The 14,101-nt window shown below is 36.0% G+C and overlaps 1 long non-coding RNA gene across 1 annotated transcript; it reads right to left on the minus strand.

Annotated features, from left to right (window-relative positions):
- Window positions 1-1,103: 1,103 nt before the first annotated feature.
- Window positions 1,104-2,957, minus strand: LOC134810354 (uncharacterized). Its single transcript, XR_010158147.1, has 2 exons — window positions 2,532-2,957; window positions 1,104-1,597 (listed from the first exon to the last, which is right to left on the minus strand). It is a non-coding gene; the product is annotated as an uncharacterized LOC134810354 (long non-coding RNA).
- Window positions 2,958-14,101: the final 11,144 nt, after the last annotated feature.

A 14,101-nucleotide genomic window follows, 5' to 3' on the forward strand; every position in this document is an offset into this window, starting at 1 on the left:
GAAGCAATAGATCATCTAAAATAGGTAACATTTGAATAGAATTAAGGACTTCTGGTGAGATTATAATGAAAAAGAAGCCTATAGATTAAGGTCAGATTATACAATATTAATTATTAACTGGAAAAACAATTATGTTAACAATGCCATTTTCCTCCAGTCTCTGAGGTACTATCTAGCTAGTTCATTATTTGGCTTACCATATACAATGAATGTCTTTTTTTTCTTTTCTCATTTGCTTCCTGATATTTTGAAAGCATGAGTTACTGCCGGGAAACAAGGGATACAGAAAAGACAGAGAAATGTATTAAGTGACAGTAGAAGACAGAGGAATGTATTAAATTACAGCAACTGCATATGTTTAAAAATTTTCAGAACATTTTAAATGAGAATTTTTATGTTAATTTAAAAATTAGTTGCTATATAGCTTCTAATTTAAAATTTTCACACGGTCTAGAAGCAAAATTTATTAGAACTCCAGTGATGAGTTTATTTAAAACAAACAAAAAATATACCAATACTAGTTTATTTTCCAAACTATAGTGAGAAGTTGTTATTCATATATCCAGATTTGAATTATACATTTTTCAGCATTCTTACCACAGCACAAAGATTTTTTTCATGCTTAGTAATATTTAGTGAACAGGAAGGACTTAATATAACAATCAGTAAGAAAGAATTCTAGCTTTCTAGCTGTAGTATTATCATATGAAAAAAAAATTTTTTTTCCTTGAGACGGAGTCTTACTTGCTCTGTCACCCAGGCTGTAGTGCAGTGGTGCCATCTCAGCCCACTGCAACCTCCACCTCCTGGGTTCAAGTGATTCTCGTGCCTCGGCCTCCCAAGTAGCTGGGATTACAGGTGTGCATCACCATGCCAGGCTAATTTTTTTTATTTTTATTTTTAGTAGAGACAAGTTCTCACCATGTTGGAAAGGCTGGTCTTGAACTCCTGACCTCAAGTGATCTGCCTGCCTCAGTCTCCCAAAGTGCTGGGATTACAGGCGTGAGCCACCACGCCGGGCTTGAAAAATATTTTCTGTAAAGCATTTCTACCATAACTTCTTGAGACTTGAAACACAGAGAAAAACATATTCATTGAGAAAGTGCAGTTTTGATTTTTTATTGTTTAGATCAAGAATACGAACATTGAAACCAATTACTCATAAAGGGTGCTTCCTCTAGACCTTCTTATTGTCCTGAATTCCTATTTCGTTAGCAAAAGTACATTTACATGAAATATATATATATATATATATATATATATATATTTCATATATATGAATCTGGCATAAATATGGATGCATACTTCCCATCATTAAAATTAGAATTCTTTAAGCAAAACAAAATTTTCCTCTATTTTCAATTCTTGTCACTTCTGCCATTTGCTGCTTGAAGTCCTTAAAAAATATTATGTCTTCTGAATGCTTTCTAAGACTATAGAGAATATTGGTTGAATGAGGTTTAGAGTTGGCTAAAGGAGGACTTTTTTGACCAGAAGTTGATTCTCTGAAGTTTTTGTGTGTCTTTAACTTGTTTTTTTCCACTGATTAATCTTTCATAGTATGTAGTTATAATGGTAACCATCACGTACATCTGACCTACAATAAAGAAGAAAATGGACAGAAAAAAGATTATTAACTTTTCTTCCTTTTTTGTTCTTCTGTAGGTCTCATTCCTGTCAGTTAGACTTGAGGTCATGTTATTTCCTGATGGGGTCACGAGGATGAATTAGTGATTAGACACTTAGGTGCTGGACTCAAAGGGACCTGGCTCCATCACATGCAAACTTTTTGTAAAAGAAGGTACATTGTTTTATAATGTGCGTTTTTGGTTGAATATTAAACTAAAACTTGAGAGCAATCTAGCTCAGGTAGACACTGGTGTCCTGAAATCATTTGCAATACATTTAAACTAAGATATACTAGATAAAGATATTAAAACAAAAGAAAAGGTTTAGATTTTATTCCATATTTCATTTATATTTTTACCAAACACCTATTGAATATCTAATATGTTCTAGGGAATGGACTTGGATCTAGAAACTTAAGAGTGAATGTGCAAATGCCTAGAATCTGTTCTGGTAAGAAATACACTTCAGTAAAAAACAATACTAATATTATCAATAATAATCCATAATGTGATTTTTTAAAGCCAACTCATTTAATCTATTATATCTAATATAATAGATTAGATTATAATCTAGACTGTATAATCTATAGTCTAGATTATAGACATTTAATAAAAACAAATTGAATTTTGTAAAAAAAGTACTTAATATACCTAGTAAAGTTTTATATGCCAAGTTTGTATTTTAATAATATTTTTATTTTAATAAATATCAGGAAGAAATAAACATAAAACATAGGAAGTGCATGTTCAGGTTATCTATTGTCATATTACAAACCACCTGAAAACTCAGTGGTATAAAACAACAATTATTTTTAAATTTTTGAACAGCTTTATATATAATTGACATATAATAAACTGCACATTTTAAAGTGCACACTTTGATAAGCATACATAGGTACACACCTGTGAAACCATCGCCAAAATCAAGATCATGACCGTATCCACAAATTTCATGATTCTGTAGGTCAAGGATTAGAGCAGCCATAAGCAGAGAGTTTGTCCCTGATACACGATGTTTTTGGCCACAGCTGTAGTTGTTTGGATAGCTGGGGGCTCCTGGGATGGCTAGAGTGGGATCATATGTCTGGGGTCTTCATTCTTCTCCATTGGATGTTTGCTGGGATGAGAAGGTCCAAGATAGTCCTTTGATAATGTGTCGTGGTGCCTGGGCTGGGATGGCTGAAACACAGGAGACCTAGCAGAAATTCTCTATACTCACCGCCATCTCCGGATAGTCAGACTTCTCACTCGGCCCCTGGCTTCCCCCAGGTCCGAAGTTCAAGAGACTTTCAAAAGACAGGAAGTGAAAGCTGCCAGTCTCTTTCAGCCTGAGCCCGAGACACTGGCACAGCTTTACTTCCACTATGCTATATTGGTCAAAGCAGTCTCTGAGCCCACCCAGATTCTGGGAAAGAAGGACATTGACACCACCTCTTGATGAGATAATGTCAAAGAATTTTGACCATCTTTAAAGCACCACAATGCATGTTGGATACTCTATATTCCTGAGTGAAAGAAGACTTCAATTTGGTCACATGAACAAACTATTTCTGTGTTTTACAAGGGCAATAGTAGGGAAAGGAGGTGGTAGTAATATCAGAATTTCCATCAACTCTTCTGTCTTCGTTGCTGTTTATCAAGTAATGTTCTTCAAACAAGCTGGAGTTGCTATGCCTTGATATGGTATAAATGAGTGTGTTTTGGATACAAATACACATGGTAAAGGTAATATGGTAAATACCATTGTTTATTTATATTAATATTTATATTATATTTATATTGTTTATTTATATTAATGGTATACTTTAGCCAAGTAAGTTTTTATCAAGATTCCAAAATATTATTGAGACATAATCAATTCAGTAAAAAACTATTTGAGATGGACACATCGGATTCTAGTGATGTTACTCCCCCAGGGTCTTACCCTATTGGGAATCTATTGTATAACTGACATATAACTGTACCTTTGGCCAGGCGTGGTGGCTCACGCCTGTAATCCCAGCACTTTGAGAGGCTGAGGTGGGTGGATCAATGGGTCAGGAGATCAAGACCATCCTGGCCAACATGGTGAAATCCCATCTTTACAAAAATTAGCTGGGTGTGGTGGCACGCGCCTGTAATCCCAGCTACTCGGAAGGCTGAAGCAGGAGAATCGCTTGAACCCAGGAGGTGGAGATTACAGTGAGCCAAGATCGTGCCATTGCACTCCAGCCTGGTGACAGAACAATACTTCGTCTAAAAAACAAACAAACAACTGTACCTTTATAAAAATTCCATCTTTTAAAAGTCTATAAATGGATCTATTACATTTTAACAAACTACTAGAGGTAATTTCAAATAGATCACTTCAAATTTTCTGAATAAATATAATCTGTTGTGAGGATAGCATCTTGAAGAAATGTTATCAAGCCGTGGTAAAAATATATCTTTCCTTATATGTTCAACCACCATGTGAAATGTGTGAATGTAGCATAAAATGCAGTAAAAAAAATATTTTTAAGTCAGTGAAATAAACTAAGTAAATTTTTCAAGAGAATGTTTTTATTGTGATCTTTTGAGTAGCACAAGGGAAACACAAAGTATAAATACAGTTTTTATACATGGAAAGGGGACACGTGACTCATTTAAGAGGAGCTAAATAATTATTAACAATTGTTTGTATTATTTAAATATTTGTTCAATGGCAGTGGCTACTACTTGTAAAGAAAGAGATACCCCGTATCATCCTTTTGGATTCCACTTAACCATAAATAGTCATCTCAGTGGCCCAGTGGCCCTTGTTTCATAAATTTCTCACTGTACCACCATCCTAAAACATCTCTTCTGGCTAAAGCACACAGGAATGCAAAGAAGGAAGATAGACTCTTTATGAGTGCACATGTCCTTGCATACCTGTATTTCTATATCAGGGAGATCACAAAGAACCATTAAAAATGTAAGCCATTTGGAACACTAGAGCTAGAGGAGTGGCCAGATGGTAAAGATCTTGATCATATAGTACATCTGAAGGTGATGTATAGGGGCAGGAAGTATCTGCCACAGAACAGAGTTTAAGGCAGCGACATTCCTTGGGAGAGAAGTGGCAGCACTAAAAACAAGCAGTGAAAGCACCACATTTCCTTTGTTTTGGGTATCTTATACCTTTGGTTACTGAATGCTCAAGTCAAATCTCACGTCTGTTTCTTTAAGAAGCTCATGTCAAGGTTTTTATTATTTTTTTTTATTTTTTACAAGGTTATATCATTTCCATGGAGTTGGGGGATCACGTAACCAAGGTGAAAAGCAATTAAAATTAATTATTGTGATAGAGGTTAAGCTAGGTTAAAATACCTACCCAACCATCAACATTCCAGACTTCTAATGGAGATCTGTGTGTGCAGGGTGGTAAATAAGGGTTTGGCGTGTGGGGTATTAATTAATTACCATCAGAAGAGAGAGAAGTCACACATGGTAGACAGTAAATATAGCTGGAGAAAAAAGACTCAAAAATATTTCTGTATTGCTGAGCCTTAAGTTCTAGAGTTTCAAACATGCTTGTTCAAAATGTAGCTTCTTTGTTCGTGGTCAACAAATTCCCCCCAGATGATGTCAGAAAGAGTGCCTTTATCTTTGGAACCCAGTGCAGGCCTAAAGTTTATTTCATATGGTATCAATACTTACTGAGAGTGTTTTATATATGATCCATTGTGCTAGCTTTTCAGGACACAGCCATGAAAAAGACAGGTTTCCTGCCCTTGAGAAGCACACAGGCAATAGGCAAGATTTGAAACATAATTAAATATAACAGAAAATGACCTAAAAAAGGAAATTCATATCTCAGAGAAGATTTAAGTGTTAAAAGATACAACAAAATTTAAATGTGAAGAAAAAGTGTTAGAAGAATCCAAGGCAGAATTTCTAACTATCAAAGTAGTTAAAATTTTGATAAATTTGACAACATAAAAGTAAAAAGTTATGCATGGCAAATAATACTCTAAGTAAAGCCAAAAGAAAAATGACAAACTGAGAAAAAATGTTTGCCACTCATAAATCAATGATTAAACTCCCTAAAGAGTTTTTATAAATCATTTTTTTAAAAAACCAACATCCCAGTAGAACCCGAGCAAAGAACATAGACTATTTAGAAAAAAGAAAATACAAATGGCTCTTAAATATATTAAAATATGATCAATGTTATTTTAAAAATGGAAATACAAATTAAAATTATTCCATTTTCTACCAATTAGATTAGCAAAAATCAGAAAGTTTAATAACATAGTATTAGTCAAGGTGTAGGAGAATAGTGACTTCATATATTACTGCTGGAAGTGTGTAGGTTAGTGAAATCTCCCAGATAACCATTTTGTAATATCTATCAAAACTGTAAGTGCATATTCTCTTATATCCGGAAATTCTAATTTTAGGAACTCATCCCACAGATACAATCACACATGAAAAGTGACATATTTACATCATTATTAATTACAACATTGTTTATAATAGCAAAAGAGGAGAAACAACCTGAATGTCCATCAGTAGAGGTTGGGTTAAATAAAACAACATATACCCACATGACGGATTACTATGTGTTTTGGTTATCTATTGATAGTCACAAACTACCCAAAACATAGTGGCTTAAAACAATAACAATTATTTATTTTCTCTCACAATTCCATGGGTGACTGGGCTTAGCTGAGAAGTTCTGTTCTGTGTGATGTCCACTAGGGTCATCACAGGGTCATCTGGAGAGTTAAATCAGCTGGAATATCCAAGATGGCTCCCTCACATGCCTGTTAGTTGGTGCTGGCTGTTGGACGGGAAATCAGCATGGATTGTTGAACTGGAGGGTTTTAGCATTAGCTTTCTTCCATGTGGCCTCTCTTCATAGCTTGGGCTTCTTCCAGCATGGTGGCTAGCTTCCAACAGAGAGTTTTCTCAGGACATAAAGTTGTAGATATCTTAAGATCTCAAAAGCTGTAGATCTCAGAAATTATACAGCATCACTGCTACCTCATTCTATAGAGAAAAATAAGTTTCAGAGCCAGCCCAGATACAACGGGAGAAAAGTGGACTCTACCTCTTAATTAGAGAAGTGGCCAGGAATTTGTGGCAGTCTCTAATCTATACTATGTATCTATAAAATAGAAAGAGGTAATACTTTATGTATGGATTTGGAATAATTTCTAGTACCTATTGTTAAGTGATGGGTGTATATCAGTACAGTATAGTGATACGTACCTAATATAGTATACTATGTATGTATGCAAAAAGTATGGGCACAGGGGAAGATGCAAGATTAATTATTTACATATTACATTAATATCTTTAGAAAATACACAAGAAACTGTGTAGTTAAGCCCAAGAGTGTAAGAATGGTCACTAATTTATCTTTGTGCCTGGTGAAGTTTGAATAATATGAATGTATTACCTTATTTTAAAAGTTAAACTCTAAAAATTATAACAAGTATTATAGGCTACATTTCCTGAACTAAAAATTAAGAGATATTTGGTAGAAAGCAGGAAATTTGAAATACATTCCTAAAATATCTGTCATTTTGATAGTGATTATATTCACAATGTGACTGACAGAGGAAGAGAATGATCCAGGGTGGCCACAACAAAGGGATGGCTTTTGAGCTAGGTCTTGAAGAGTGAAATGATGACCTATAAATATTGGCAAGTTGCAGTAAGAAGACTGAAAAGGATCGAACCTGATGGTTTTCTTTTTTTTCTTTTCTTTTTTTTTTCTTTGAGAGAGAGTCTTGCTGTGTCGCCCAGGCTGGAGTACAGTGGTGTGATCTCAGCTCACTGCAACCTCTGCCTCCCGGGTTCAAGCAATTCTCCTGCCTCAGCCTCCTGAGTAACTGGGACTACAGGAGAGTGCCACCACCCCAGGCTAATTTTTGTATTTTTAGTAGAGATGGGGTTTCACCATGTTGGCCAGGCTGGTCTTGAACTCCTGACCTCAGGTGATCCACCCGCCTCAGCCTCCCAAAGTGCTAAAATTATAGGCATGAGCCATTGCATGTAGCCTCTATTTTTTATGTGAAAGAAGAGGCAAAGTTATCTCTGAAATATGATTTTTTGAGAATAAAGAGGAAGACTTGAAGAGAATGAAAAGGTTAACAGCACTTCCATAGGAAATGAATTTAAAAAGTAAGAACAAGTAGAATAGCCAGGTCAAAAAATACATGAATTTGCCACACTGTCATCAACATAGCGATGAGATTTTTGTCTGCCTGCTCAGTTACAGAGGAAACAGATCGTGAACTGACACAGGGTTGAGGATGAACAGCACAGGTGTGGGAGGAGGATGAAGGAATGTGAAAGGACACTGATGTGAGAGATGTTAAAAGCCATTGACCATGCGGTCCTGCATGGAAACCCAGAAGAAACAGGAGACAATGGAAACTCAGCAGCACCCATACAGACTCAGACATGGTAATGGGAGAGGAGGTAGTGAAGTTAGATGAATAGAAAATAATTTGATTATTGGTTTGAAGTTGAAGATTTCAAACATGAAACAATTCTGGGTGAAGATACAACCTAGACTGGAATGACTGACCATGGAGTTCTGCTTCTAATACTGGCTGTTGGAAAGCTATTGATGCTGTTTTATTTGGAGACATTACTTTTTGACTGAAAAATATAAATTGGATAGGCACCCTTAAAAACCTGGGGCATAGTTCTAGTGATCATATTTTATAAACCCAAATTAAAGCAGATGGCTTAGCAATAGCCCCTACATTTTGGTAATTTGTTGATGTATTTATATGAAAAGACAAAATAATATGTAACATATAACAATATATTGGTTCTATGTCAGAAAACTCAGGAACCACAGTTTCTGTAGCCATTATAGCAGTAACTTTTAGAATGACAAATAACAATGAGGCAAAAAATTAAATACTTCCAAACATGCTTAAAATACAACAATTTTGAGTTAGACTGTAAACTTCTTGAGAGAAGAGACCATTTATGAACTCCGTGTGTTTCAATACTCCTTTTGCACAATTATTCCCTTCATCACTACCAATATTTAGGACAGTATGGGCCAATAGTAAGAGATAAATAATACTTCTTGTTTAAATTCTTGGTTGGTGATTTTATCTATCTCTTTTGGGGAGGTGCATTCCAGCTAGAATAACTTTATTTTTTTATCCCCCAGAAGGATGGGTGAATTCTTTCTTGTTCTACTGCTAGTTTAAAGAACAGGCGACTTCCCTGCTCTGATTCCAAATTCCTTAGGAAAACAAGAAGCGACAATAAAACCACACCAGTAACTTCCACTCACATGTCAGTTTTAAAACAACTTGGGAAAGGTCAGTCTATTTGACTTCCTTCTATTGTTGAATTTACCCAGTTCCTGATTATATTACAGTCTGGTGGTGATTTTTAAAGGATATTCCTTTATCTGTTTCGGTTTTCTAAGCGACATAAATTAACCAGGAGCTTTCTTTTCACACTGAATACTGTTTGTCTTGGGAAAAGATTAGCTGTGATTTAAAATTTTTTTTAAAAACCTGTTCTCTTTAGCTCTCGCCTTTGCAAGCACACCGATAGCACTGGAGTGGGAACCCGTTGAAGAGATAGGTAGAAGGGACCCAAGGAAAGCTCACCAGTGACACGAAGAGGTCACTGGTGTGTACTGTATCTCAATTTCACTGCCAAGGACACTCCTTAGTGGATTAAGCACTAAATTTAGACTTACTGAAATTATAGTCTTAGCCTTCAAACTAGGATTTCAGTTTGTTTTGATTTCTATTATCTCAAAGTTATTAGGTTTGTCCCAATTATCTGAAAATACACATTTATACTATGCAGTGGCTGAGTATAATGGGTAGAAAATTGTTCCTTAGGAAGTCTTTTTAGTCTATCTTATGAACAATTCAGAATAATATATTATTTTTATATTTATCATTTTATTGATTGTTATTTTACTTTTCAGTTACCAATGCTAGTCTAAATTTTCTATGGTTTTCTATATAATCTCTATATAATCTCCATATTTTTAGTACATTACATTTTTTTACCTTTATTATTATTTTTTTTATCTCCCACTTGGCTTGGCTGCTTTAGTACATTTTTAAATGCTGCACAGACAATATCTGATAGTTAAAGTAGAATTCAATGTTTTCTTTTTTTTTAACTTTTAACTTCTGGGGTACACGTGCAGTTTTGTTACATAGGTAAACTTGTATCCTGGGGGTTTTGTTGTTGAGATTATTTCATCACCCAGGTATTAAGCATAGTACCCGTTAGCTATTTTTCCTGATCCTTTTCCTCCTCCCTCTCTCCACCCTTTCAAAGGCCCATGTGTCTTGTTGCCCTCTGTGTGTCCATGTGTTCTCATCATTTAGCTCCCACTTATAAGTGAGAATATGTGGTATTTGGTTTACTGTTCCTGCATTAGTTTGCTGTGAATAATGGCCTTTGGCTCCATCCCTGTCTCTGCAAAAGGATACGAACTCCTTCTTTTTTATGGCCATATAGTATTCCTTGGTGTATATATACCATATTTTCAACATGAAAAAGGGGTTGAATATCAAAATCATCATTTGAAAAAAGAAATCCACAAAACTGGGTGGGAGTGGTCTGGATTGTGCTAGATAAGGAGATGTGTTTAGAGCATAACTTACTTTCTTTCTTTGTTTCTTTATCTCTCTTTCTCTTTCTTTCTATTTTTTTTTTTTTTAGACACAGTCTCTGCTTGCTCTGTCACCCAGTTTGGAGTGCAGTGGCACGATCGTGGATAACTGCAGCCTCGACCTCCCAGGCTGAAGCAGTCCTACCACCTCAGCCTGCCAAGTAACTGGGATTACAGGTGCACACCCCCATTCCTGGCTTTCTTTTTTTTTCTGGTATAGATGAGGTGTTGCTATGTTCCCCAGGTGGTCTCAAACTCCTAGGCACAAGTGATCTTCCCGCCTTAGCCTCCCAAATTGTTGGGATTACAGGTGTGAGCTGCTACGCCAGGCCTAGAGCATAAATTCTCAGATTACTTGAATGTGTTTCATGGGTAAACCTGCTTTTAGACTTCAATAATACTACTTACCAGAAGAATGTTCCAGAGGCAATTTAGTATATGTTGGTCATCAGTGTTTAGGAATTGGGTAACCAAACCAGCAAGCTTAATGTAACGGACAAGGAGTGCAGAGCAATGGTTATGAGCACACATTCTGCTTTGGGGAATTTGCGCAACGTGACCTTGGGCAATTTACCTGGCCTCTCTCTGCCTCAAGTTCCTCACCTGTAAAAGGAGGATAACAGAACTACCTCTTAAGATTGCTGTGAGGATTCATGAGGTAATAATATATGTATCACACGATATTGTGAACATTAATCCTGGCACATAGTAAACACTCAGACATCAAAGTGAATACTCTGCCCAGTTTTTAAGTTGGTGTAGACTCCAGATGAACCATAAAACTGGTGGAAGTTTTAAAATAATGCCCATTTCTAGAGGTGGAAAAAAATAGGAAGATCAAAGAGCCCTGGCCTCTATGAAGGGATTGTGAAAGAGGAGAGAGATAATTAAGCATTTGGTTTGTACCAAGGAGGAAACACGTTTAATTTATAGCAGGAAAGGCTTAGTTTCAAGTTGGTAGACTTCCTGGCACATTGCGCTGTAAGATACTATTGAGCTGAAAATTGCAAAGAAAGGAGAACTTACTCAATGTCAGTCAAGATGGCATTAGTAAACTTGGAAGCTTCCCTGCATCTTTTTTGGATATGAAGTATAATGATTTGACATAAATATACTACTGCCTAAAACAAAAGAGCTGGATTCTACCACTATTAGAGTCACTTAACAGGGAGAATCACTTCACCCTGGGTCTCCTGTTAGCAATTCAGTAACTAAGTTCCCTTGGTTGAGTTCCAAGACCAGTAATTCTTATAAGGAGGTTCACTCTAGAGCAAATAGTGTTTATGGTGATGTTTAAGTCTTACCCATATTCAATTTGAGTTACAATGGAAAGTAAAAGTATTTGACATCTAATAATCCATTTACATTTGTTAGTGATCTCAATTTAAATCACCGTGCCTATGGCCTGACAGATGAGTTACTAGATTTTTATTTTCCTGAGGTTTATAATGTTTTAAAACTCATTAACATTTTAAATATTTACTATCTCATTTTATTACATAAAGCAGCACACAAACAAACTGAAAATTATTTCTAAACCAAATTTAATCCAGAACAGTTATTAAAACAATATATGTTTAAAAATGACATTTTAAAAAGCAAATGTGAAGAAGATACAGAGAAATACTGGAGTATCCATTGTCAGAATGATTTAATTTCAGTTCAAAGGGATTTGAAGATCAGTTAATTTGTCCATCCTTCGTCACGTTATACACAGGCTGCCTCTTTGCATGTTCCTTGAAGTTGTGCAGGACAGAGCCTGTGTGGCCTCGCCCAGTGCCCTGGTGATAGATGGGAAAATGGACTTAAATGCACTTGCCCCAGGCTTCTTAAAAGGTTTGATTTCTTGTTGACTTCTTGGGTGCTTTCCAAACTCCACAGTGTTGAAATAAAAGTTGACCTGCTAAATCTAAATTCACATTCTATACCAGGACATGTTGTCTGGTTAAAATGAGAACCTTGGAGGATATTATATTAAGTGAAATAATCCAGGCATAGAGAGACAAATACTGCATGTTCTCACTCATTTATGGAAGGCAAAAAAGTTGACCTCATAGAAGTAGAGAGTAGAATAGTGGCTCCTAGAGGCTGGGAAAGGTGTGTGTGTTGGGGGTGGGGTGGTAGGGAGCTAGCCAGAGGTTGATTAGCAAATACTAAGTTACTGCTAGATAGGAGGAATAAATCTTAGTGTTCTATGGCACTATAGAATGACTACAATTAACAAAAATTTACTTTCAATTTTTGTGAATAATTTATATTCAAAACCTACAAGAGTGGATTTTGAATGCTCCCAACACAAAGAAATAAAGTTTTGAGGTGATGAATTTGCTATTTACCCTGATTCGATCCCTACACAGTGTGTAGGTGTGTCAAAATATCACATGGTACCCCATAAGTATGTACAATTATTATGTCAATTAAAAATAAAAGGAAATAATCACTAGTGAGGACAAAACTGATTTAAATCTTAAAAACTTTATGCTCTCCAAATATCTAAATGCTTTCAAAACAGAATTTCAAAATGCATCCAGAGGAAGGACATAGAATAGAGTAGAAAAAATAGTGCATAGCTGTTTGGATAGCAATAGCAGTAAACCTGTTTTTTTAAAAAATGAACAGTTCCCTTGAGGTAGAAAGTAGGTAGGAGCACGTGGAAGAAGCTCAGGCCTGGAGCCATTTGGTGGCATCAACCTCTGGTGATTTGAGAGCTGCTCTGCCACCTGCGGTGCTCTCAGCAGTTCCTGTCTCATTGTCTTAATTTTATGGGATCCTGGTTTAGGTAACCTCACAGAAGCAACGATTCTTTGAGGAATCTATAAAATGTAACTTAGAGAAGTCATTGAGTGATAGCTGAAGGAGGCACTGGGGAAAATTGAGAATGTGAGCAACAGCAAGCAGAGGTAGCACTAAGATATTTACTTTTGCATTTGCGGAAATGCATCTAACTTATATGTTATGTAACTTGTATCCTTTGGACTTCAAAATGCATTGAAATATATGCAAATAGAAACTTTTAACCTCTTTTTCTTTTCTGTCCTGGTGAATTATTTGTACCATGGTCATTGTGATACAATTTCTGACATTTATCCACCATGAAGGGCAAGAAATATCATATACTTCTTTGGCATTCCTTACATGTACAGCATTATGATGGGGGTAGGACAGAGTTTTATTACATTTGTCTCATATTATTAAGGTAAAGGAAAGGGAGAGATGAATCCCTAGTTTTCTAGGTTCCTGTTTATTCTCCCAAATATACCATGTATGTGTTTTTTCATTTGTCAAAGCTTATCAATTGAGTGTGAAACTCTATTTTCATTCATAGTCCACAAAGACTTACTCTAAATTGCAACCTATTGCAGTGGAAAACAAACAAAGAAAAACAAAAACAGGCTGGCTGGCATTGAAAGTGCTGGCAGGCTGAAGCAGTAATCTGTTGGTAATTTTATAAGATTTCTTTGCTGATTACTATTTGGGCAGTGTCCACATCACTGATGAGTTCACACACTCACAGCTGTTCTAGGAGCAAGACAACATCTCCAAAAACAGACAAGGATTATTCTGACCATTTAAAAAGCTGGTTCCTGCTAATGGTATTGTTGATGATCTTCTACGAGAATTTCAATTAAATGAAAATCAAATGCCAGCTCTCAGAGGCCATATGGTGTCATGAAGGAAAAGCCGCACACCCATAGTCAAGGAGCCCTGGTTCCTGCCCTGGCATTGCCAACAACTAACTGAGAAAGACAGTGATCAGCTCATGCATGCACAGACCTAGGCAAAGATCTTTAGAATCAGAGAGAAAGGACCTGCTGCTGTGGTAACCCAAAGAAACTGAGGAAAAGCT

The sequence above is a fragment of the Pan troglodytes genome, chromosome 5, assembly GCF_028858775.2.
Source record: "Pan troglodytes isolate AG18354 chromosome 5, NHGRI_mPanTro3-v2.0_pri, whole genome shotgun sequence".
Lineage (NCBI taxonomy): Eukaryota > Metazoa > Chordata > Mammalia > Primates > Hominidae > Pan > Pan troglodytes.